The sequence below is a fragment of the Notolabrus celidotus genome, chromosome 5, assembly GCF_009762535.1.
Source record: "Notolabrus celidotus isolate fNotCel1 chromosome 5, fNotCel1.pri, whole genome shotgun sequence".
Lineage (NCBI taxonomy): Eukaryota > Metazoa > Chordata > Actinopteri > Labriformes > Labridae > Notolabrus > Notolabrus celidotus.
Genome location: NC_048276.1, coordinates 19,254,395 through 19,280,829, shown reverse-complemented (window position 1 = coordinate 19,280,829; position 26,435 = coordinate 19,254,395). Strand labels below are relative to the sequence as shown.

The window sequence follows — 26,435 nt, the reverse complement described above, 5'->3', positions numbered from 1 at the left end:
GTGGCCGAATTATAAGTGCATAGGTAAACAAGGAGGAAGGAAAACTGCTTATTATTTAATTTAGGGAAAGAAAAGCAAGCACAGTGAGGAAGTCATTAAAGTTGACAAAGTTAAAGTAAGGTTTCAAACTCATCCTAATAGTAGAAAAAAACCTTACATCATTTATATGTACATTATTATTAAAATCATAAAATTAAAATAAAATAATAGTTATGCATCATTTTGCTTCAAATTCTTAACTCTCAGAGGGCCCCTGGGGCCCCTATATCTGGGTACCACCTGTCTGCTGCAGGTATAAAATTCAGACCCTAAAATCTGCCAAGGGCAACTTCAAGATCAGCTCATCACATAGTACAAACAACTGTGATCATGAGCAACGTTGAGTATAAACGAATGACAGCGCTCCGAGGATCTTTTGGCTCTGCTGAAATTCTCTTTGTGAGGGTGTTGATTCTATAACCACAAATCAGATTGCAGTGCGCAGACGTTTCGTCTCCCTCTTGTCCCTTGAGTACACAAAACAGAGCTCATCCCCGAGGGGGCTTGAGCACAGTTGTGACAATGTTGTTAGGGATATAAATCGAGCATGCGCGCTTATAGCAATATGCCAACCTAAGGGGGAAAAAAAACACTGAATGCTGGCACACACATGCCCTGCAACTCTTCTGTCCTAATTCACAAAGACAAGCTGAAATGATGAGTTGATAACCATGATGTCTGTAAGGTTAATCATCAGAGTAAAAGGACACGGTTTGTACGTTGATTGATAACTGTAACTGGTTGTTTTCTTTCTGTATGACAAAGCAGGGCACAGCAGATGTCTCCCTGTAGTCCATCAAACTCGCCGGCTGTTTGTTAGTCCTGGAGGACTTGCTCGGGGCGGAACAAACACCTCCACTGGGGAGGATGATGAAGGATATCAGGTAGCTCCCAATCTGTCATCATCAAACTCTAAAAGCTCAGCAGCAATGGAGGAGCAACAAAAATGGAGCTTTTAGCAGACACTTACTGCCGAATTTCAATTGAACCAGAAACCAAAAAGGATATTTGAGGATCAGTAATGTTTGAACTTTCTCTCTTTGTGCCTCCCTCCCACTCTCTCTCTCTCTCTCTCTCTCTCTCTCTCTAGCTCTCTCTCTCTCTCTCTCTCTCTCTCTCTCTCTCTCTCTCTCTCTCTCTCTCTCTGTCTCTCTCTCGCTCCCCCTCTTAAATTCATTCAAGGCCCTTTCTCCCTCCGGGCTTTCCTCACATGGCCATTTCACGTGGGAGTGTATCAGAGTTCTTTCTATGACTGCATTAACTTTGGCCTTCAGAAAGAGCTCGCTCTCTCTCTCTCTCTCTCTCTCTCTCTCTCTCTCTTTCTCTCTCTCTCTCTCTCTCTTTCTCTCTCTCTCTCTCTCTCTCTCTCTCTCTCTCTCTCTCTCTCTCTCTCTCTCTCTCTCTCTGTCTAAAAAAAAGACAAAAAGGCTTCGCCTGCAGACCATTTAATCATAAGCTGTAGCCCACTTTGCCACTTGAAGTGCACTTGCCAATGAGATTCAGTACCGTGTGATGGAAAACCTGCCTCTGCTGCTGCAATTCAGTGCGCTGTTGATTCATAATCAATCTTGTTTTCTGTAAATCTTTTTTCATGGTTTGTATTTGTTGCTACCTTTCTACCTTTAACACTTGAACATTTAAAACATTAAAAAAAACACTATTAGTAATGTATCTTACAAAGTAGAAAAATATTTGAAAAGAAGAATATCCAATAATGTATGATCGAATAAAGAAAGGGTTTACTTATAATCATCTAAAGGCTGCATTATGAAGATACAGATAATGATTACAGCGATATTTCAAATATTGAGCCTGTATTTCCCCTATTTATAAACAATCCTTTCACCAGTCTGTCAATAGAAAAGTATATGACACTGGTTGTTTTGACACAAAATCAAATATTAGTCAAAGTCATTCACAGAAGCTTTAAAGAAGGGATAAAGTAACTGTGCTATAGAAATGCAAAGACAGTAAATGGCGGTAGAAATTGTCGACTTTGACATAAGTCCCACCTCCAACATGGCCAATCATAGCTTTAGGATTATGTAATGGCACCAGAAGTGGACAATGGAATTCAAAATGAGAATCTGGTATTTTCTCCATTTGAGATGTAACTGTCCGTCTTGTCAGTCTGTCTATGGAAAAGTTTTCCTTTGAATGAAGCTGCCCTTCCAAGGTTCATGAACCTCTCCCCATAAGAGGGAGCCGATGGGTCACCCAGCACATCTAACCTGGGAAAGGATTCAAAATAATCTTTGATCACTTCCTTTATACAGATGTGGGCTTGTTCCCAAGTGTCTCCAAACTGAGGGCAATTATAAACGCTCTGTTCCAAAGGCTTAATTAATGTGATTGAGAAGTTGTCTTGATAAAAGTGATTAAAGATTTTGACCTGCATGATTTTTACTCTATGTCCTGTACAACTTTCTTAGGTTTTGGCATCTCCAGTTCAGTTAACGATTATTTAATGAAATGTTAAAAAGCAGCGACCAAATAGTTCTGTATGCTGATGGAAGCAAATGGCTGACAAAGTGCTTTGGAGTTTTGTTTAGAGGCTTCATGACCAAGTAAAGATCTTTTAGTGATGCCAAAAGCAGTTAAAAAAAGCAGTGGGGATGCTCTCAGCGAGCCAAGCACAGAAGACATATGTTTTTATAATTCACTCAGAATAATGTGTATTCATAGAGCATAAGTCCTTGAACATGCAGCACTTTTCTCCAGCTGCAACCAGGTGAATTCAGACGCTGGCTTCCTGCAGCATCAGGCTTTGCTCTGGCAGCCTCCCCTGTTGATTTGCTAGAATTAGACAAGCAATAACTGGCAGCCTCTGCACTATAACTACAACCTGGCTGCTCATGAGGAATAACAAAGTTCATGGAATAATAAGCATGAGCCATGGGGCATGTCAACAAGGAGCAGAGGTGGGGAAAAACAATCTGTCAGAGCGTCAGAGCATCCATCACTCCATCACCGCTGATTGCAGTGAGAGGCGTGATGCTGCACAGCTGGCTGATTGTCTATAAAACAGCCGCTCCTCAACTTTGTTCACGCTGAGGACTCCAACGCAGACAGGCTATTTGTGAAGCATCCCACAGATTAATGAACGGCTGGATGAATTTCCACGTTTGATAAATGAGAAAGCAGGGAGATTTAACTGCTAAAGTCTGACGTCTGAGGTCCCCCAAGGTCCCCTGGATACAGCAATCACTGCTCCATACGTCCTTGCTCTGTGTGCCTTTTAAAAAGAGGTGATTTAGCTCCCAAACTTCCCATATAGGTCACACTGATGCCCTGATTGTACAATCTCTCTCTCAGTGGGGGAGATAAAGGGGGGAGAAAAACTTTTATTCATTCTAGACTTGCAATCGATGTGACTTGTCTGTGAAGTGGATCAATAACGCCCCTCTTTGGAATCATCAATCACGTCAGTGGTGAATTTAAAAAGCGTAATTAGGAGCAGCGTCCTTAAACATCCTGTATTGACGTCTTCTTTGGTATGGAGAAAGACACCATTCTGCATCATTAACTTTGTATTATTGCCTGATGGAGCCTGCTGCTGCTACTTCCCCACCTGCTGAACTCAGAGCGCTGTGTGTGATTGGGCTTTCACACCAAATTCTCCCCTTCTTTCACCGGCTGATGGGGGAAGTGAAGCTTGCAGGCCCTAAATTGGTTGGAGTATTGTAATAAGCTTGGTCCTGTACTGGAAGCCTGCAGGCCATGGAGTTGACGTGCACAATGCTGTATTTCAGAAATGTTTATGGAGCTGAACGTGTGTAATTTTCCCTCTATAATCATCTTATTTGATTACCTTTGTGCAGTTTCTAACCTGACATGACGTTTGCACACATTCCCATAACTTGCCACGGTCCTTGGTGTCATCCATCTGTCTCTCTGTGGTAATAAAACGGTATCAATACTGTGCAGAGGGCAGGTGGGCGGTCGTAATGGAGTAATTTATTTTAGTTGTCACAGATATATAAGTCTTTGATTAGGGAGCTCTACACATCAGGCTACACAAATAGAACCTTTCATCAAATCACAAAGCATGTGACACTATTGACCATGGAAGCTCTCTCCGGGTTTATCTTCCCCAGAAAGATTCACAAAACAATCTGTGAGGAGCACAATGATACAAAATGTAAGAGTGACACGGCTCGAGGCACATTGTATGCCACTCTAACAGGTTATTATTACATTAGGGATTAAAATGCATGAGCAAGTTGTGTTCATAGAAGGTGAGATGAAGATGTGGTGCAAGAAAACAATGATAAATGACAAACTGAGTTTTACCTCAGACATTTTAAATCTATTTTCCTTGTCATCTCATTACATTCTACTATCAAAGGAGCTGCATTTTTACTTTACCACAACCCCAAAATTTACTATGCACTCTCATCTTCAAAGGTTGGGGTGCATGAGGGGTTTGTCTGTGTGTGAATGATGAGAGGAACACAGTGAACACAGAAAATATTCAACTTTAACAGGCACAGTGAGAACACAATGAAAACTTGTGCAAAAGAATCAGCTTATGTTTGATTTTAAGATGATTCAACCTTGAATTGCAGGTACATTCAGCTTTGAAAGAAGCATTCAGTTACCAATAATGCCACATACTATACCATGTAGCATAAAAGGCTTGCTGAGGAGTAGGCTCAACAAAAGTACTGTTGGCAAAATGCATCAAGAACAGTCGAAGTTTATGCCCTGATCATCTTCAATGGGTTCTTTGATCATCTAAAAAAATTTAATGTACTACGTCATGAGGTTGTTTTTATTATAAGTGCATTAAAATGTATCCAAAATTTAATCTAAGCATTTAATTTTGATGTCATGAAAGGTCCAGGAGGAGCAGGCTTTAAATATTGCATGCAAAGCTAGGTAGTAAAACTAGTGAAATGATCACAAAAGTAGCATATCTGATAAACTGCTTATGGGTTTCCAGTGGTGGATTTAGTCATTTGGGGGCCCTCCGCATCTGTTGGTCTAATGTATTGTTAAAGACTTCATCATCTACTTTTGGTTTCCAGCATGTTCTAGCAGGTGACAGCAGCTGATTGTAGTCTTGTGTAGTGTCTTGTGTTACCACAATGAGAGAATGACACACAATAAGAGGTCACTTGTGGAGACACGTTTTCTGCATGTGGGAGACAAATGTAAAGTAAGACTAGTGTTTTACTGTGCATATGATAATGTGCACATTTAGTTCACATGTTACGTGATCATCTGCTTTTGGTTTCCAGCAGGTTCTCGTTGGTGGCAGCAGGTTGGTTGTGGTATTGAGTTGCTTCATTTGAGCTTATTTCTAAAGTATCTCCATCTTTCTCTCTCTGTCTGTTGTGTTTGCTGTGAAAATCATTTTCCTCAAAATTACTACTCACTAAGAACCAGGGACTCATCTGATGCTATTTTTTTTGCAGATTTTTTGAAAAGCACCAGTTAAAAAATAAGTTACTTAACCATAATTTGTTGGGGCACTTTGTGTGGCGAAGGGAATTTCCTGCCCTTGCCTAATTGTAAAGTCTGCCACAGTGTGTTTCCAAAAGTCATACTTAAATGTGACAAATACAGTGGTAAAATAGATATATGATCATAACGAGTATAATATTATCTTTGAGACAAAGTGCAGTACAAGTAGAAGTCAGAAATGTTTAATTAAAGTGCTTCAAATGAGTACATAAGCATGGTAGAGTCCATTCTTCTTTCAGTCACTACTCACATTCTTTGAGAAATCTTATTTAGCATGAAAACATCCAGTTAGTTTAATATGATTACATTTTTCTTCACATATTTGTTAATGTAGAAATAGCTTTGCCAACAGAGCCTGTCTTCATAGGATTTTGTCTTAACAGGATTTATGTCAATAATTGTGGTCTTTTTGTCCAACTTCATGTTTTAATTTCACTACATTATGTAACTGAAGTTCTTAACACATTGTCTAAGAATTTTGCTTATCGTATAACAATGGTAAATTCTGCTTTTTCCACAAGCTGGTAATCACTAATTAATCATAAGTGTGATTGTACCACTGTATGCATTTCTGTCGTAATAACATGTTTGATAACTTCTCAATTTTTATTAAGTGAAAACAAAATTACTTTAAGGTACTAAAACTGGGAACATAATAAAACCTTCAATTAATGTTCCTTGTTTGACAGTTCTATGAACAGATTTATGAATTCTACCATTGTCAATTCACTGGATTTATCTGTTGGTTCCATAGACTGTATAAAATATGGACGTAGTATTCGTGACGTCACCCATCTGTTTCTGAAGAGCTGTTTTGAGGCCAATCTTCGTCGGCAGCCATATTGCTGCTGTTGAGCGATTGTGACATAAAGAGGCGGGCTTTGAGCCTCCTAGCCAACAGCTACAGTGTTCCCGCCTGTCAATCAAGTCAGCTGTGTCTCTCATTGGAAGACTCGTAGTCTAAATATCTTTGAAATTGCCAAGTTAGAAAAAATTCACCCCCCATACAGTGTGTGCCGATCGAGAAATGAGCTATCAAGACTACACTCGTCTTTTTTACCAGACTGTAAACATGTTTATTTCTGCTGTAAACATCGTCTTTTTTGAATTGGTGTGTATGTGGTTTCCGGTACTTCCAGAGCCAGCCTCAAGCAGATCCTCGATGAACTGCAGTTTTTAACACTTCCGCATTGGACTCATATTTGTAGACCGAAGGTTGCCGCTTGGTCGGTTCACATTGATGTTTTCAATAAAATTGCATGTATTACAAAGTTACACAGATAAAACAATGATTAAAAATTACAATGCAGTTTTCTTAAATCTAAGTTTTAAATAAATCCCTCTTTCACATGGTAAAAAAATCATATCAAATATTTAGTCGTCCAATTAAACCCTACACTGACTGTCCCTTTAAATATGTCGGCTCCTCCTGCGCAGCACTCAGCTCTGCCTGGAACAGTCCCAGCCAGTGCGCATGCGCCGGAAGTTGCTGCCGCAGACAGCAGCAGCAGCAGTGATTCGGCAGCGCAGGGCAACGGGAGAAAATCTGTCCGTTTTAAACCATGGCGACGTACTAAACGATGCCTTTCGCAGAGGAAAACGGAGAGTAAGTAGTTGTATCTAAATAACACGCCTGCTGCCTGATACTGCGTGACATCCTCTTAAATTGTGGCATAAATATTTAGGAAAGCTGGAGGAGGCAACAATGGGACTGTGTATGTTTCAGACTGGCTAGGTTAGCTAGCCAGGAGCCTGGGCAGTCAGCTGGCACTCTAACTGGCAACATGCAGGTTTAAAGCTACTGTACTGGTTCCCTCTGCTGCCTGGACTCTAATGAGACAACCCCAAAGCTCAGCTGCCTGCACGGAGCAGAACTATTCTATTTCGGCACTATAAGAGTCATGAATTGTTGTCTAAAGCTTGTTTTAACTGAATGAAATGAAGCTTGTGTTGTTGGGCTGGTGAGCTAGTTGTTTTTTGCAAAATTTTAACAACCACTGAGGACTAATCTTAGCTCAATTTGCATGCAAAATCATCACCATAATATCATCCTCATTACGATTTCCATCACCTTTAACGCAGACGCCTCCAGAGAGAAATAATAAGTTACTCTCCTGGGGGGAAAAAGCTGTGCATGAAGTTGAAAGTGTGGTTATTTCTGCTATTCCCAGCTTGCAAAGTATGTTGTATCTGTCACTGAGTTGTCTCCCACTGCTAACATCTGATATACTCATTAGGACATGCATGCATACATCCATATTTAGAGTATCAGTCGTCCTCACGTGTGATACAGATGTTGTGCAGCCTGCCTGCTCCCCCAGCCTGGCTGGAAATAACACCTCCTAATATAACGAGTGGGGAAAGTGTTTCCACCTGCAAAGGCAAGTGTTAAAGGTGATAACAAAAGGTTGACGTCACCAGGCTCATCCTGATCCTGCTGCACAACCTCGACCACTGAGGAGGAGGTGGAGGAAGAGGAGGAGGAGTGCAGGAGGAGTAGTTTCAGAGGAGCTTTTTCTTCTTTTGCCATAACGTCTAATGGTTCGTGTCTGGAAGGAAGGAAAGGGCTTATCTCTGATCAAATTTCGGGTATCCTAAGGGCACACTTAACTAATGGGATCCTATCGATGTTTCTCCCCCCTCCAAGCTTGATCTTTACACGGAGGAATGTTAATGTTACCACAGACAGTGTGTGTTGTCTTAGGCTGGTCTGAGTCTGGCTTTAGGTTGGTTTAGTTGGTCTTTAATGTCATGGAGCTGGATGGATATGATTCAGAAACTCAACCTCTGTGTCTGACTGGACTATGGAAGTGATCTGGTTCACTCTGCACATGGTAAGATGGAAAAAAAAATACGCTGTTTTGTAAAGTGAAAACTCTTTTGCATGACAATTAGGCAGCCAAAAAAAAAAAGAGTGAAATGTTTTCCATTACCTAAACAATATTCAGACTGTTTTCATTCATGACGGCAGGGAGGATGTGCTAAGTGATATCCTGTGCTTACTCTAACAAAAGCCTGACATTACTCGCCCAAAAGTGCAGGATAGCAATGTAGCTTTCTTCCCCTTACATTTTCCAAAGAGCAGATAATTAAATTTCAGACCGTGTTGTCTGGGAAACTCAGGCCCCGAGACTCCCTGCAATTATCGTGTAGAAGGAGGAACCCTTTTGCATCGGGGTGCTACGTTTCCCAGCACAATGAAGATTAATTAGGTCTTAGAAACAAATGACTGTAAGGCCTCTCCTCATCTGTAAAATGCAGGTCAACTGTAGTGACGGTAATCAGCGGATACTTTGATGCTAATGAAAGCACATGTGTGGATTTTGCGTGAGTTTTAAAGCTTAGTGGTTTTGGGGGTAAACACTTTGCTTTCAGGATGTGTGATTACTTCTGTGCGAATCTGAGAATGATTTGTGTGTTCTTTCTTAGTTATAAGAGAAGCCGATGAGCCTGAATGTCAGGAGTGCCTGGTTTATTAGTTCATGTCATGCTGGTCAGCTTTGTAGAAAATTACAGCCTTCCTTCAAATTGAAACAGCACTTGAACGCATGTGTTAATTAGATCTCTGCATGGCTTTTCAAAGTGTCTCTCCTCCTCTGCCCGTGAGTCATGTGCTGACTCTTTGACCTGTCACTGCAAACCCTGAGGCTTTGCTGAGGGCAGACTGACAGGAAAGCAAGTTTGCCTTGTTTCCTTTTTTCAGCCAACCACTGACAAATCTATTGGAACATATTGATTTACATTGTGGGCAGAAGAGGGTAATTTCCTCTAAAATACTTGTGTATCATCTTGGCTGCTTTAGCCTCTTGGGCTACAGCTGACTGTAGACGAGGTTAAACTATTGCAGAAAAAAAGAGTATTGTAGAGAATTTAGACACCTACGTATTCCAGCTTACTTGAGTGGAAGCTTTAATGTAGTGAGTAGAGTACAGTGTGAATGTAATATGAACACCCACACTGTTTTCTACATACTAAACTCTCAAACTTATTCTTGTAAGCAAATGGCATTGAAGAGTGAGCAGCCTCCGCTGAACTCAGGATGTTTTGTGTCGTAAAAAAAAAGGATTCTCCACGTGACATCCAAACAATCTGATTCCCAACATTAGGCTCGTCCCAGACAGCAGTAATAAGAGGATAACATCAAAGCCCTGCTTTATTTCTTCGAGACTTCAGAGCGAGACTATGAATAACAGATCACAAGGTACAAAGAGTCAACCAGAGAGCTTGAGCAGCTTTTATGTTTCAGCTGTTTTTTGGGATTCACAGGGAGCTCATTAAAATACATTGATTAGTAACAGTCCTGATTCTGTGATTGTTGACTGTGAAACGGTTCGGCTATCCAGTGTACTTTTTTGATGTAATGATTTTCTGTGCTGGAGCGAGCCACTTGGCAGAGGCTCATTTTGGTTTATTCAAAGCCAGTCATTTGATGTAGAATTTTAGAGACGGTACTTGAATTGGAAATGTGTAACCACACGCTTATCCCGATGCAATACATTTGTTTCTTTCATATTCCAGCGGGGGTCTGTGTATGTTAAATCTCCTGCAGGTGTCTGTGAATTTTATGTGCATGGCTGATTTTTATTTTCCTCGCTCTGGTCGTTTCAGATGCATTTGTTGAATATAATCCATTTGCTAAATGAGGCTGCCTCTCCTGTGCAGAGATTTTCCAGGTACCAGCCGGCTCCACCTTTTCAGTTGTGCAGTCACCGGGGCAGCTGTCAGCCCACACTCGCCCACTCAGCCACCCACCACTCAGAAAGACTCTCTGTGAGGCCACCCGATGTCTTCTCAGCTGTGTGAGTGCGGTTTTAGAGCGAGAGCAGATGTTTGGATGCCTTTGTGTGAGTGGGCAAAGTCAGGGGACCCAGTGTGAGGGTCAAACGCAGGTCAGACTGGGAGTAAAGAGCTGTGGCCACATGATACATCCAGATCAGGTGTTTGGGACATCATGGGCGACTTCTGGATACCCCCGAGAACAAGGGACTGACCTGCAGGGCTCAGGCTCTGGGTCAGCTGTTACATGGTATTTAGTTTGGTTCACATGAGTTGAATCATGTTGTGCCAAATAACTACAGGCAGTAATGCTGATTACAAGACACAGTTTGTGTCTTTGTTAACTACACTTTGGTGGTTTGCCTCGTTTTCTTTTATATTTTGCATGGATTACATGTTCGGCCGGGGTCAGACTACACAATTAGTCTTTTAACTGCTTCTTTGGTCTAATCTTAAATGTGCATACGCTGAAATATAATGTTACATCACTGAAGTACATGGACTGCATATAAAGTGGGGTTGGGCATTTAAAAAAAAAAAAGAATTCAATAGCCACTGCTAACTATTTACTAATTATTCGATTCAGTGACTGTGCATAGTTGTTATGTTGGTTAGTTATGATATACGTATGAATATAATCTAGAGATTCTACCTTTATCTATAAAGTTTGCACTTCACCTTTTTTTTAAATTCATTTTCCATAGCGAACAGCTTTCAGAAGCCTTACAACCAATGTCAGGCGGTTGTACCACATTACAACCAGAGGCCAGAAGAACACCCCGAAAACATACATTTTAAAGATGAGATAATAGACACATGAACTATTTGGGTTTTTCATTATTAAACAATTATTTGACTATTTGAAAATCACCACTCATTCCTGATATAAAGAAAAACAAGTGTGTACAAAAATGAAGCCAAAATGCTGCCGACTGTTTGCACTGGTGATGTCAGTTGGTGCCAGATTCCAAGCATTAAAGGTCAACTGCCTGAGCCATAGTGCTGAAGTTATGCCCACATTTAGAAGAATGCCTTTATTGTCATTGCAACAAGTACAACGAAATTGAAAGGTGCAGTCCACATTAGGTGCCATTTAAAAGAGACAAAAAAAACAACAATCGAGTATAAAAAGTAATAAATACAGGAATAAAAGAAACACTGTCATATACACAACATACAAATCAAATCACGGAGTCTTATTATTGCAGTTTTTTATTATTGCACTTGTGTATTGCACTTGACTATATTGCACAATGTCACTATTCCTTTAACTTACCAATTAAACGGCAAACACCCTCAGGTCATTGAGTCCCCAGTGTAACAGCTTCTTGAGCCAATCATAGCTCTGCACCCAATTTTTTAACATCAAATCAACCCTGGACATAAATCTGCATGACAAGAACCATATGAAAGAAACCATGTTTGAGAAAAATGTAGTTACTGGGGTTTTTTTTCATTGAAAAGCTTTGACCCATGTCCCATCTGTTTACATGAAAGAGGAGGGTGTAATGAATACTGAATACTGCAACCAGTCGGGAGGGGAAGCTTCAAATGTTTGGCTTCACTATTCGGGAGCTGTCATGTCATCCATATTTTTTATACAGTCTTTGCTTGAGTCCCACCAGGATACTTTTTTTTTTAATTATATTTTTGGCATTTTTGCCTTTATTTATAGGGCAGCTGAAGATAGAGAGGAAATGTGGGGTGTAGAGAGTGGGGGAAGACATGCAGGAAATGGTCGACCAGTCGGGAGTCAAACCGATGACCCCTGTGACGAGGACTATAGCCTCTGTATGTGGGGCACTTAGACGGCTAGGCCACCAGCGCCCCTCCAGGATACTTTTAAGATGATCCTGTTTGCTAGAAGAGCACTGTACCTGGTCATGTGACCTTGTGTAGTCTCACGTGATCTCACAGGAAAGAAGATGTAAACAGAACTGAGACTGACTACAGCCCGCTGTATGCTAGCCAACATTAGCCCAACAGTCTTGAATGGTTCTTTCACTCTCTCTCTCTTCTTCTTCTCTCTCATTGGCCAATATGGTGTGCCTCAAAAAGTACTGGCATAGTCATCCAGAGTTTCGGTCGTAGTTATTTAATTTTGGACCAAAAGACATGATCAGTAAACCACTAACATCACCAGTTAGTCTGGGTCTAACTCTGGTACTGATCACCCTCAAACTAGATTTCCCCTTCGATTGTCAATGGAGTTTAAATAGGTTTTATCAGCCTGAAACTCCTGTACTCTGAGCCTGGCCTTAGCCTGCAGATCCAATTATGGCAAACAAGCACTGCTCTTTCTGGGTAGTTTGCCTAATCAGCAAACCAGAAGCCTTAAGCTGCAACCTGACGCAACAAACACCAAAGACCAAAGGGCTTTCAAAAATTGTTTTGTCTTCAGCTTGAGGGCAATCAGGGAGAAATCTAAGCCTCTGTGTGACATTCACGGCATACAGCGAAGCCGCAGCAGCAGGAGAAACCAGGCTGGGTTTAGGAAAGCATCTGTCTGATCAGACTTGTCGGAGGCACTGGAGACGACGGGCCTCTTTATCCACCTCCATCTCATAGGAACAGCAGAGGAGCAGATACTGTTATCTGTTTAGGGCACAAGATAAGGCCGCCTCAATCTGAGCACTGACCCTCCCCTGACACCCCTAAACACCAAACCCTGTGTAATAAGAGGTCGCCATGCAAGCCCCATATCACTTTTGAGTAATCCTTATAGATGTCATTTGGATGTCTGTGCTGATTGCTGCACTTTTCCAGTGTCTGTGCCAACTGTACATATCAGGGCATTGTTAGCCACCACCAAAGAGGGGCTCAGACTCTGACCCGGTCTGTGGGGTCAGAAAGGATGCCACAACAAAGCAGCAGTAAAGCTGGAGGGGATATCAAGTGCAGGGGGAGAGAGGGAGAGTGAGCTCAAAGTGTCATAGTTGGCGCAGACATTAGATAAGGCTAAGCTACCAGAGGATTATAGAGGGAGGAGATGTAAAAGGCTGCCGGCTAATTGGGCTTTATTTTTAATATTTCAGAGGGTTCATTAGAGACTAAATTGGTGACGGATTTCAGCTCCGGCTGTAGACTAAGAGTCTTTTCAGGACAAGCTTTGCAACCTGAATAAAAGCAGATAGATTTGGTTGAGGGCTTGCCTTTGAACGCTGGTCTTATTGAGGAGTGTTGCTTTTGTTTACCAGAATTTTACTTTTGTTACATGGTTGCATTAGCCTAGTTATCGTGTATCATTTATTGCTTAAAGGCTAAACTCAAATTTGTGTATTTGAGATACTTAAAAACCCCAGTTTTTCACTTTCTTGCCAGAAAAGTAGCTGTGTAAAACTGAAAATTCAAAATTTTTGCTCTTTGCAACCTTTGGCAAGACACAATAACCTGAAGGAAGGATACACACATATCATAGAGTTATCTTCCTCAGTAATGACAAAGCAGTGAGTGTATCTGAACGCCTGACAGAGCAGTCGACGCTCGGAGGCTCGGTCCGGGTGTTCAGAGCTGAGCCGGGGAGGGACGGAGGCCGAGCTGAGAGAGAGAGCTGCCGAGGTGAGCGGCCGGTCAGCACACGGCACTTTGCCATGACCCTCCACGGTTTATCTCAGCTCGCACCACTTCTCCAGGCCTCCGTGTGTGGGTGTGTTTTCTCTGAGTGCGTGCAGTGTGCTGGAGATCGAGCAGTGCTTAGAATGGGGCCCTTTATAACCTCCTAACCCTCTGGTCCTGTTTGCAGCCATTGTTGGCCACATTGAATGGTATCTCCGTGCCTTGAAAAGTAACCAGATGACATTCTTCCTGTTGTTCAAAAGGGCCCGGGGTTGTGTTGTGAAAAGCGGCTGAAAGGATAGGCTAAGACTGTGACCTTCAGAGGCTAATCTCTGGCATGTCATTCAGTGCCTGTTTGAAGCAAATGCAGACCTTTTTCTCCCTGATAGCAATGTACCAAGTCAAACAAGGCAGAAATTCCTCTCAGCTTTTCAACAGCTACTCTCCAGAAACAGTCAAGTTAGTTTTTTATTGAACCTCTGTTATAAAAGGAGGGGACCAGAGGGTGTTTTGTAGCAGCTGAACTGAATCATTATTCCAGACAGGCAGTGTGTCTGACACCTACATTGTCCAAACAGTCTCTGCAGCCTGTGACTGAGCCCTCTGTACACAGACCTGTGGCATCAGCAGCCCCTCTGTACTGCATGCTGAAATACCGCCGCTGCTGTGAAAGCAGCAGGGATGAAATGCACTTAGTGAGACAGTAAACATCGGCGCAGCTCTCAAACTAGCTTACGTTGTTTATGTGTGCTCCTCTCTGGCGTATTTGCTGTCTTCAGCTGGCTGCGTTTCCAGGAATGTGCAGAGATGCAGTTGTCGCTCTGCGGGGGGATGTTGGCTGTAATCACAGTTCAGAGTTCAGCTCTGTGGTTGGACTCGACTAAGCTGCAATCAGGACAAGAGTCACGTTATCCTCCTGAACTGGAAGACAGAACTCGACATTGCTGTTATTCTGCTTGATCTTAACAGATTTTTCCTTTATAAAGCTTGTTGGTCAAACAATAACAGATACTCTAATCCCACTTTTTCCCCATCCTGATTCAGATTTATTTACCTAGATTGGAGCATTTGCTGATACCGAGTATTACAAGTGTGATTCTGGAAAATAAACATCAATCTGGATACTACCCTGACACAAAGCAGAGGGGTATTACATTTGGCATAACCACCAGCTAATTCATTATTCCTAACATTAACATTTTAATTCACTGTAAGGTCTAAACATTTTTTACTGATCAGCAGCACCTGTATAAGGTCCTCTTCTCCATAACTTTTCTGTTGGTGTTTTCTTCTCACTCAACCAGTCCTGTAACTCTGCCAAAGCCCACAGCGTGTTGCAGTCCGGGGTTGCTTTGTGTCTCTTCATCGGTGTCTCTTTCACTTTAGCTTGCTGTCTTTTGCCTTCTTTTCTCTGCTGGTGACTAATCAGCCCTTAACCACCAATTTAAAGTGCTGTGCTCTATTAATAAACTGAGAGTAATATTATAAATGTCTACCAAAGCTTTTGGGAAGTAACGTTGTTAACAGGCAGAGGCAAAATCATGAGCAGTAACTCCTCTTTGCAGACTGATTTGATCCGTGCGTGATCAGGTGGTCCCTAGTGTCACCTTTGCTGTTCTGATTTAATAGCTGTTGTCAAGGGTTTTTGTATTTCAGTCAGCCAGGCTTAATAAGAAAGCTGGGTATTATATAATAATAAAACATTCCCTTTAGTTTATTGGCCTCATATTTTGTGCATCATGCTAACATGATCATATCCACAAGCACATTAATGGAGCCTTTACTTTTAAGCTGCTCTATTTTGGGGTTTAGCCTAAAATTGTAATAGAATACAGCCTTTATGGAATATGGGATTTGAAAACCTGGATTGATAACATTTTCTACCTTTTTAAATGTTGACCTTCACTTTCTCTGTTGGCACCTCATTGCTACATGACCAGCTTTCTGTCCTGCTCGTAAACAGCAGATGCAAGAAGAGCCCAGTAATTGTATCATTGCCGTTACGTTCACTGCTTTGAAGAAGAAAAAGAAAGAAGTTGAACTTTGGTCATCTAATAAATTCTGGTTTGAATCTGAGCGTTTACTGGCATATTCACTGATACTGATAAAGAAGTTTAAGTGGTACTTGCAGCATTTTGAATTCTGGTATCTATCTGTGAACGAGAACTGCAATAAGCTAGAAGCGTCTTTGTCTGCCACTTACCTTAACAGTTAATTGATGAGTCTTTTAGAATATAAAGTATGAAAACATAGTGAAAAATATTCATCATGGTTTCCCAGAGTAGTGACATCTTCAAAATTCAACTTTGAACCACTGCTTTTAGATTACTATCAGCTTTCAGAAATTAACAGCCTTCACAATATAATAAAATGTTTCTGCACAGTTATAGAGTTTTATCTGAAGTTGTGACTCTCAAATCCCCCTTCAGCAGCTGCTTTTAGTCCACACTGAGAACGAGTCTTTACCATTAATGTGTTCAAGGGGATTTGCTTTCAGCATGCTAGAATATGCTTTACTGGCATTGAGCTTTTCTTTGTGCATTTCTAAATGATCTCTGAGTGCAGGTCCTTGGTGAAGAACAGCTTTTTCTCCCTGCTTCCTGTGTCAGCACTCTGCCACCTGTATGGGGGTTAAGATTAAGGTCAGACCTCTTGCAGGAGCCTGTTGTCTGGGGGCCCCTTTTTCAGGAACTGCTTGTGCCGGGGACTGACATGGAAAAGAAAAGCTGTCACATTTTTTAGTTGCCTCTTTTTGTCAGACATCTTTCAATGGTAAATGATTGGCATATCTCCTGCCATTTCCCCCTTTTGTTTGCAGCAGTTGCATTCAAGAGCAACTAACAAAACAAATGACCATTACATGTTGTGTGTCTGCAGCCTGTGCGCACACATATAAAGGTGCGGTTGTTTACAAAGGAAGCACTGAATTAGAAAAGGAAAATGTCAACTTTTATCGTGCTACTGCACAAGCATTTTGCATTAGTCAGAAAGTATCCCCTGAAGTGGTGTAACATCCGCAGAATGTGATTGAGATAGAGAGGGAGACGGGGGTGGGGGCAGAGGAAGAAGGGTGGGACACGATTTGAAAGGCATACTTGAAAGTACTCGTGTGCAAAGAGTCCTGAGGCAGGTCATGTTGCTGTGTGACAGAGGAGCATTCGTCTTGCTGCGTATATCTGACGTCCCAGGGTCTCATTGCGAGGGTTTGCCGGCGCTGCGTGTCGGCTTTCTGTAATTAATAGCCAGTAGCCCCCTCGCTCCGTCAAGAGACCAGGTGTTGCTTAGATCTGCTCCGGTGTGAAGAGACAGCAGATACACTGTAGGTGGATTTCACTGTTATTTGGAGACAACCAACGTCTCCCTCTCTCAGTGTATACATCTCAGCTTAGTGTGTACATATAAATACAGTCTAGACTCAGAACAAAGATGTATAATCATCACCCTGAGTTTAATGGTTCTTCTGATGGATAGCTTGTTGGTAAAAGATACGGTTCATTTAGTCTACTTTGTGTCAAGCACCATTGTACTCATGTCCTGTGCTGTTTAGCAGAGCTGGAGGCCCTGACAGATTGCCATCCCGATGGGGAGATTTTACCCAGCCAGCACCGCCAATGGCTCTGACACCATCATTAGGCTTTGATCAGCTGCAGTCTGCAAGGGGAAGAAGAGAGAGTAATATTCTTGATCTAATTACTCGCAGACATTTCAGGCTGTGTAATGTGTGATTTAACCTCTTGTCAGGGGCTATAAAAGGAAGCTGGGTTAATCTTCATGGCAACCTCTTTTCCGTGCAGGGAGAGTACTTTTAACTTTCTTTTTCCCAGGAAGCTGGTGCAAATCCAGAACACCACACCACGCCATGACTTTCACATGAAATCTCTAAAGGCAAGAGTCGTCTGACCTTTGAATGTTGGCAAAAACTGGGTTGAAGAATTCATGTGCTGTGTGCATTTGAAGAACTGCAAGTAAGACAAAAAAAAAGGCTGTCCTTTTGACTTTTGAACGCGTCCTCCAAAAGGATTGTTCTGCAGTCCCCTTTGTTTCTCTCTCTTGTTCTTTCTCTCTTTCTTTTTCTCCCTCTTCATCGCCGCCCACACGCTGCAGCACGATGAGAGCAGGAGCGCTGATTGAACAAATAGATTGTAAGTGGAATCGAGGGTTTGGGTTAATCAGTCAAACACAGTTAAACAATTCTTTGGACATGAAGGGATTAGTCTTGCCTGCGTTGAGCTCATCAGATCCCATTCTCCCCAGCGCTGGCCGGGCTTTAAGGGCCAAGGGCCACGGCCTCTCTGGCTCCATGGAGAACCACACACGCACCCCTCAGCATGCTCCATTGCCTCTGAATGCCCCACCACTCTCCTCTCCCTTTGTTATCCGGCACAATTGGAATGATGGATTAGCAAATTAAATGCAGACCTTTCTATTCGTGGCCATCCTTGCTCGCAGTCTCATTCACTGGATCTTTCACAAACCCACTCTCCAATGGTTACCCAGGTTCACTGTCCATCCTTTAGTTCCTCCTGAAAAGTGTCTTTTCCTCCTAAATGCACTCAATGACTCTTACTCACATGAGTGCTCTCATGTATTCTGTTTTTACTGTTTGACTTCCTGTACTCTTTCTACCCTTTCCATCACTAATGATGATCACGCAGATAAGAATTGGTCCCGATTTGATAATGATTTGGAAATCTGCACCAATCTCACCTGTGTCAATGTGTCTTCAGTGCAGGGGTGTATCCAGACTGTTTTGGAGTGGAGTGGCCCAACTGGTGCACTGACTCATGCTAGGGTGGCATAAAGTATGTGCACACAGACACACATATCAAGTTAACTTCTTTACCATTTACCACAATTTTGAGTACCAACAACAGAAGAGGTTTTGTTATAAGATGTCACTTACAGTATCTCACAAAAGTGAGAACACCCTCGCATTTCTGCAAATATTTAATTATATCTTTTCATGGGACAACACTGAAGAAATGATACTTTGATACAATGTAAATTAGTCAGTGTACAGCTTTTTTAACAGTGTTAATTTACTGTCCCCTCAAAATAACTCGACACACAGCCATTAATGTCTAAACCACCGACAACAAAAGAGAGTACACCCCTAAGTGAAAATGTCCAAATTGGGCCCAAAGTGTCAATATTTTGTGTGGCCACCATTATTTTCCAGCACTGCCTTAACCCTCTTGGGCATGGAGTTCACCAGAGCTTCACAGGCTGTTACTGAAATCCTCTTTCACTCCTCCATGACGACATCACGGAGGTGGTGGATGTTAGAGACCTTGCGCTCCTCCACCTTCCGTTTGAGGAGGCCCCACAGATGCACAATAGGATTTAGGTCTGGAGACCTGCTTGACCACTCCATCACCTTCACCCTCAGCTTCTTTAGCAAGTAGTGGCTGTCTTGGAGGTGTGCTTGGGGTCGTTATCATGTTAGAGTACTGCCCTGCGGCCCAGTTTCCGAAGGGAAGGGATCATGCTCTGCTTTAGTATGTCACAGTACATGTTGGCATTCATGGTTCCCTCAATGAACTGTAGCTCCCCAGCGCCGGCAGCACTCATGCAGACCCAGACCATGACACTCCCACCACCGTGCTTGACTGTAGGCAAGACACACTTTTCTTTGTACTCCTCATCTGGTTGCCACCACACACGCTTGACACCATCTGAACCAAATACGTTTATCTTGGTCTCATCAGACCACAAGACATGGTTCCAGTAATCCATGTCCTTAGTTTAGTGCTTGTCTTTAGCAAATTGTTAGCAGATTTTCTTGTGCATCATCTTTAGAAGAAATGTGAGAGGTGTACTCACTTTTGTGAGATACTGTATATGCAAAGACAAATACTAACAACCTGTTGCAGCATAGTCCAAATAGCTGATTTTACCAACAGTCCCACTTCTGACAAGGCAAATAGCCAATTATAGTGTAGGATTATGGGGTAGAACCTGGAAGGAAGGCCCATCCCACCCCTGGCAACCCCTCTAGACTCACCTTTTCCCCATTGGTCCTCAGAGCAGAGCACTGACCTTGATGACACAGATCAAACTCACCTGTCTGACCCACCTGCCCTTTTAAAGGCTTGAGCTCCACTTTACTTTTTCAAACACTTAAGTATTTCTTCCCTCTCTAACTCAATAACAAGGTGTCTTGGTTTCCAGCAGAGACTTCGGAGCTTTGGTGTATTTCTTGATCTGCTACTTCATTCCAGCACTGTTTTAATCCATAGCCCTCATTTATTTCTGGAGAGCAGTGTTTGAATCTCTGTAACGGGGCCGCAAAGCCTCTCATTTTTCACAAAAGCACTGCAACACATTCTGCACTCATGCTGTATCTACAGAGGAAATGAACTGTAGACTACATGCTTGGTTTGTAAGGGAAAATACCAGCATGTTACTAAATAATTGTTCCATCTTGAAATCCTCATGAGATATTCAATTGATAAAATGCTCTAATGAAAAAGGGTCAACATCTAGTATAGAATGATGTCCTGATCCTGATATTAACTATTACATGGGAACACAGGCATTTTTTCACTGATTGGTGATCTGCATTTGAGTCGATCATCTCACCCTAATCATTTACCTCAGCTGTCATTGAGCACAATTTGCTCCAGAATGCAAACGCGCAAGTAACTTAATGTAACCAAGTGTTTCATTCCTTGTCTCAAGTATTCTTTCACATGAACTAGTCGTAGCCTCTTAGCTGTGAGGAAGTGTTTGATTTATTAATCTTCTTTGTTGATTTTAGTCTAATAACATTGCATGGGGCTGTGGGACCTTTGCAGACCTCACAGGAGATTGAGTAATGATTCAAAACACATCTACAGGAGTGTCCAGAGGAGTGGCTTTGGGTGGCTTGGGCCCCACTTAAAATTGGACACTCCTTTTTGTCTTGTTAGATGCAAAGCTTAAGTTGAAACCATAGACTGTATTAATAATGGATGTGATATCCGTGACGTCACCCATCTGTTCCTGAGCGCTGTTTTGAAGCCAATCGACGGAGGCACCCATGCGAAATGTGGAACTCAACCAGGCAGCTATGTGTTCCCGTCCGTGAGTCAAGTCAGTCAAGTCAGTCACGTCCTTATCTGGGCAAAAACTCATAATCTTAATATCTTATGAACCGTCGCGTTAGAAAAACATTCACCCCCCGTACAGTGTGTGCCGATAGAGAAATTAGCTACCTAGAGCCAAGCCGTTTTTTGAACCAGGCTGTAAACATGTTCATTAATGCTGCAAAGATCGTCTTCTTTGAATTGTTGTCTATGTGGTTTCCATTGTTTCTGCAGCCAGCCTCAAGCGGATTCTCGATGAATTGCAGTTTATAACGATTCCGCATGATCTTCATATTTTGAGACCAGAGGTTGCCGCTTGGTTGAAACTTACTATTTGGCCTGAGTATATGTGCAGATTTGTTTGTAAAGGGTTACACGTTGTCAATTTTGACAGTCGGCAACAGAATTACTGGCCGAACTAGAATATTTTCTACAATTGTAGACCTAAAAAGCCAGTCATGTGTTGTGTATAAGCTGTTGCAATTTGCCTGTGCTGTAGCTCCAGTTTATAGCTACTGCCCTTATTATTAATGCTATAATGCTGTAAAACCTGAATGTGACCAAGCGCAGAGAGCAGATGGCATTCAGTAGCGGGAAATAGTTTGTCCGTATTTTGATTCACATGATGGAGATACAGTTTTGCGTAGGTTGTGACTGGTTTAACTAGCTTGTACTGTTAACACTCGGCCTGAGCAATGTGTAACCAGCACAGGCATGTGGCAACCTACAAGAATGACTGAAGGCTGGTGGTGCTAGCTCTGCTACTGTTAGCCACAGTCAGCGAACCAAACCGACATCTTTTACCCATAGGCTCTGAATTCATACATTTAGCCCTGTAAGATAAACTGTGCTCTATTTTTACTGTTTGTTTACTCAGAGTCAGTCAGAACGAAAATTTCCGTTCAAACAACTAGGGAAATAGTCACTTTGGAACATCAGTGATGTAAATGTAGCACATTTCCTTTGATAAGTACTTTAAATTGTGACTTGATGTGCGTTCTCTTTTTCAGACGTGCTATGAATTGAACGTAGATATTGTTCCCAGTTAGGCCAAATCAATCAAAGAGTCCTCCCTGAATAAAGGTTGTTAAGTTCAATTTAAAGAATTTCTCTTCATATCTTGACTTTATCACCAAGCATATAGCACAGGTCTATGCCCCCCATCCCCCCACCCACACCAGTCCCTCTTCCAGTGGTGTGTTTGTGTGTAGGAGGGGGTGTATTGCTGTGCTCTATAGAGACCCCAATTAGCAGGACTAGCAGGCCTCCTGAAGGTCACTCCCAGAGCTTTGGTGTGTGAACAGCGGAGAGCTGGGCCGGTCAGAAGCAGCTCTACCCTGAGAGTGAGACCCTCATCTGGACCCAGGAGCTCTCACACAATAACCACACTTTATCAGTTTGCATATTCCTCTTATTTTTGCATTCCACCATGTTGGCTCAGGATTTTGCTAAAGGTCAAGTGTTCTCGGCAGACTGTCATAGTATACTGTGACCATATCTGAGAGATCCATTTGTCATTAGCTCCAAAGTCCCCCACTTCATCAGCCTGTGTCTGGTGTCGGCTATCTGGGCCTGATTGATGGCTCTGTCCTTATTGCAGGGAACCGGGGTCGATGGCAAAAAATTTGCTGCTGGGTGCATTAATGCTGTGCTCAATAGCATAGACCTTTGAGCATGCCTCATCAGTCTTGAATCATTGGACGGCCGCAGGAGATCTGTGTGAGCCGGCATGATGCAAGAAAGCAAGAGGGAGGAGAGATGGAACGACTGTAAGACTTTTCATCACACAGACAAACTTTATCACTCATATAACTCTGTCTCACAGAAAATAACCAGAAGAAAGGTTGGATTTCTTGAGTTGTGTTGTTTTTAAGAGTACAAAACAGTTAATTTTTTTAGTATTGATATGTAACCTATAAAGATCAGCAGGATTCATTCATTCAGGCATAACCCACCAGGGTCTGGTCTTGTCAGAAAGAGTCAGTATTCCAGGTTCAAGTCCAGAACCAAACGCTTTCAAATGTTCTTTTGAGAAATTTCAAGGACAAAAAATCCCTTTTTCCCAAATCCATTGGAAACCCAAATCCACAATAGCCCTCTAGCTATGTAAATTAGACTCTTATGTACGTAATAGTTAGCATCTGAAAAGTATTAAAAGTTATTTTCAGTCCAGACTTGAAATGTTGTTGTTCTGTAATCAAGTTTCTGTAAACTTTTCTTGGGAAAGTTTGTTTTGAACTGAGCTTATGCTTTAGACCAATCATAAGACAAGTCACTTGGCAGCTATTTAGCTTGTTAAATCCAGCTTGAGCATCATCCCCTGTGGATTATTGACGACTGGTGACGTGTGGCGCCGGCCTTTGATTATCTATTTCCACCAGTGGGTGCTGAGTGTTGACGGGGGGAGTACAGGACGGTTACAGTCTGTAATAATACAGCATAGCATCAGTTAGCATTGCATGCCGTGTTTGGAGAAGAGATCATTGCCTCCTAGTTAACATAGCATGTGTATGTAGCACAGTATGGATGTCCAAGACAAAGTTCCCTACAGAAACATTATGGTTCATCATATTAATCACATTGTATCCTATCATATTGCATGGTATTGTATCTTACGCATGGTATTGTAACACATCATATCCTGTTGTTTAATATCATGCTGTATCATATTGTGTCCTATCCTATTGTACAGTGCAGTATTGTATGGTAACCTATTTTGTTGTATTTTGTTACGTGTGTTGTTCACATCGTATCGTATTATTTCGTATTGTTTGTATTGCATTGTATCGTGCTGTATTGTATCTTACTGTATCACATTATTTCATATCATATTGCATTGTATCACGTATCAAATCAAAGTATTTCATATAGCATCCAATCACAGCGGATCACATTATTTTTAGGGATGCACCGATCTGATCCTGGTATTGTATATCGGCTAGATCGGACTCAAAAAGATAAATCGGATATCGGTGGCAAGGGGCTGATATATAGTGCAGATCCATATGGCAGATCTATTCATCTCAGTTCTATGCTTGTCTGTGTTTACAACAGCCATGTGCGTCTCCTACATCTTCAGCGTCGGCCAGTCTGTGCATTTTTGCCCGGTGGAGCATGATAGATGATAACTACAGAGGCTCTGCAGTTTAGGTGCATGTCACGATTCTTTTGCTAACAACTCCGCCGGAAACTTGCAACATGTGCAGCGGTAATGTTTCGACGGATGGCAGTCACGCTGAAAAATATAATGGGAGCCCAAAGGAAGAAGTTTACGTCAGCTGTAGCCTACTGCAAAGAAGCAAGAAACCTTCTATTAATGGATTCAAAGTGTGAAAAAACGGACAGGTTATTGGATTTAATTGTTCCGGATCCTTGAAATTAAGGGATTCCAGCCTCTGGTTTAGCACTTGGAACCCAGGTACAGTTCACCATCAAGTCAGAAAAGCCTGAAGTTGCCAAAACATGATTCTGTCCTCACATTAAGGAATAGAGATTGTTAAATCAATACCTGGATCGGATGGGCTAGTATCTGTGTCAGCAGATACCAAAGCCCAGGTATCGATATCAGTATCGGGACCTAAAAAGTAGGATTGGTGCATCCCTAATTATTTTGTACCACATAGCATACTGTAGCATAACGTAACTTCACGTAACGTAGTGTAGCAAAGCGTATCAGCAACCTGAGACATAAATAGCAAGACCTTTTCTGACTCAGCGTTCGGTGACTTTAACAAGTTGAGTCAAATATTCTTAGATGTCTTTGCTTCCTCCTCTGACTCTGACACAGATGACTTAACATACTGTATATAGCTGCACTACAATGATTGTCTGTTTGTGACATCATTGTTTTTGGTGACAGGCAGATATCAGTCAACACATAATATGCCACACCTCCACAGTCTTGACAGATGGACTGAGCAGCAACATGAGCTGTTTCCTCTGTGAGGTTTTCTAATTACTGTGAACATCTACCATCAGCAATTTCTGGATGCCTATGAGACTCAGCGTTGATATAATACTTGTAGTAATAGTTCCTAAATGGAACAGTGCTATTTGAACTGAAGCTGCGATCAAACAGGAGAAAAGTCCTGAGCAGATATTTGATGCTAACTTTGGGTGCTTGACAGATTTTTTTTTTTTTTTGCTGAATCAGAAAAAACTTAGCTTTAATACCCAGTTTTGATGATATCTCATTCTGACTGTACTGGTTTACAAAGTCAAATTAAACTCATATTTTAATTTAATTATGTATAGTTTGCTCCCTTTGACACCCTAACATACGAGAGCTTGCAAAATAACTGTGCTAATGCTACAAGCAAAGCTGTTAAGTGAGTCATTTAAAAACCATAAAAATGCTGTGATTGTGATGTGACATTTGGCTTGTTTGCTTTGATATTTTAAGGATTGTTTTTGTAGATTAAACCAGTACCTGTGTAGGAGTAAAACCCCGGTGCCATGACAACACCAGTACACACTGACAGTATGTGTAGGCTCACAGTCAGACAGGCAGACAGACCGAGAGCCCTGTGAGCCGAGGAGGGACAGATGTTCCCATGCAGACACAGAGGTGAGATGTTTGCTGTGCCGGCCCCGTGTTTGCCCGGCTCTCCACAGAGTCACCAGCTGGCTGCCCAATGCTCTGAGCCGCCGTCTGCTGGGGAGTGAAACTGGGGGGGCAGAGAAGCTCACACATACACACAGAAGAAGAAGAAGGAGAGACCACAAACGTCTCCTATGTGTCGCTCGGGGCCAAAGGAGCACGTCTCACACAACCCTGTCCGGTGCAGAAAGTTCTCTTTCATTTCTCAGCCTCTCTGAGAGGCGAGGGGGGACTCGTTTGGTCTCGCTGGAGGCCAGACTGAATGTCAGAGCTACCTTGGAGGCGGCTGACCTTACACACCGACCACAGGCGCAAGATCAGCTTTTATTGAACATGTACACAGCAGGGTCTGAAATCAGCAAGAAGGCATTTGTTTCTGCACTTCAATGCAGCAGAATCTTTTCCCCAGTTCAGAGAAGAAGAAACTTAAGTGTCACATAAATATGGTTTATGATACTTAACGTAATTCTTTAAATGAGTATTGATTTTTAACTCTGATGCAGTAATTAAAAACCTAATGTTTTACATATGAAGGCATTTTTACATCTTTGCCGAGACTGCATAAAAATAAGTGCTTTGATGAGGGATAAATGGAAATGGCACTGTTCTGCTACATTCAATAAGTAGATTGAATATGTTATCATCATGTCTTTACACCATAAAAGTGTCCTATTCATTTGTTTGAAAAATCTCACTATATCGCCTTGATTAATCTTGCAAGAGATCACTTTAAATGCAAATATCGTACTGTAAACCAGTTTTCCCTCCCTGACTCTGATATTTGAGGTTGTGCATCAGTTTGTGTGTGATTCGATCTAAAAAAAGATACAATACATGGACAGTATTTTTGAACAGCAGCATGTTTACACATATTCTAACTGTGTACTGAAAAAGTCATACCCTCCATACTGACGCCTCGCATTCTGAAC

The 26,435-nt window shown here is 42.0% G+C and overlaps 1 protein-coding gene across 4 annotated transcripts in view; it reads left to right on the top strand.

Annotated features, from left to right (window-relative positions):
- The first annotated feature begins 6,972 nt into the window (after positions 1-6,972).
- fam222ba (family with sequence similarity 222 member Ba) overlaps positions 6,973-26,435 on the top strand; it is a 46,094-nt gene continuing 26,631 nt past the window's right edge. The window contains exons 1-3 of one of the 4 annotated variants that reach the window (XM_034684029.1): positions 6,973-7,114; positions 17,664-17,804; positions 18,567-18,641. The gene's annotated coding sequence lies outside the window, so the exon portion shown is untranslated. Of the gene's footprint in view, positions 7,115-8,036; positions 8,343-17,447; positions 17,512-17,663; positions 17,805-18,566; positions 18,642-26,435 lie in introns of those variants that run through there. The other 3 variants (XM_034684028.1, XM_034684025.1, XM_034684027.1) reach the window with 3 other exon arrangements.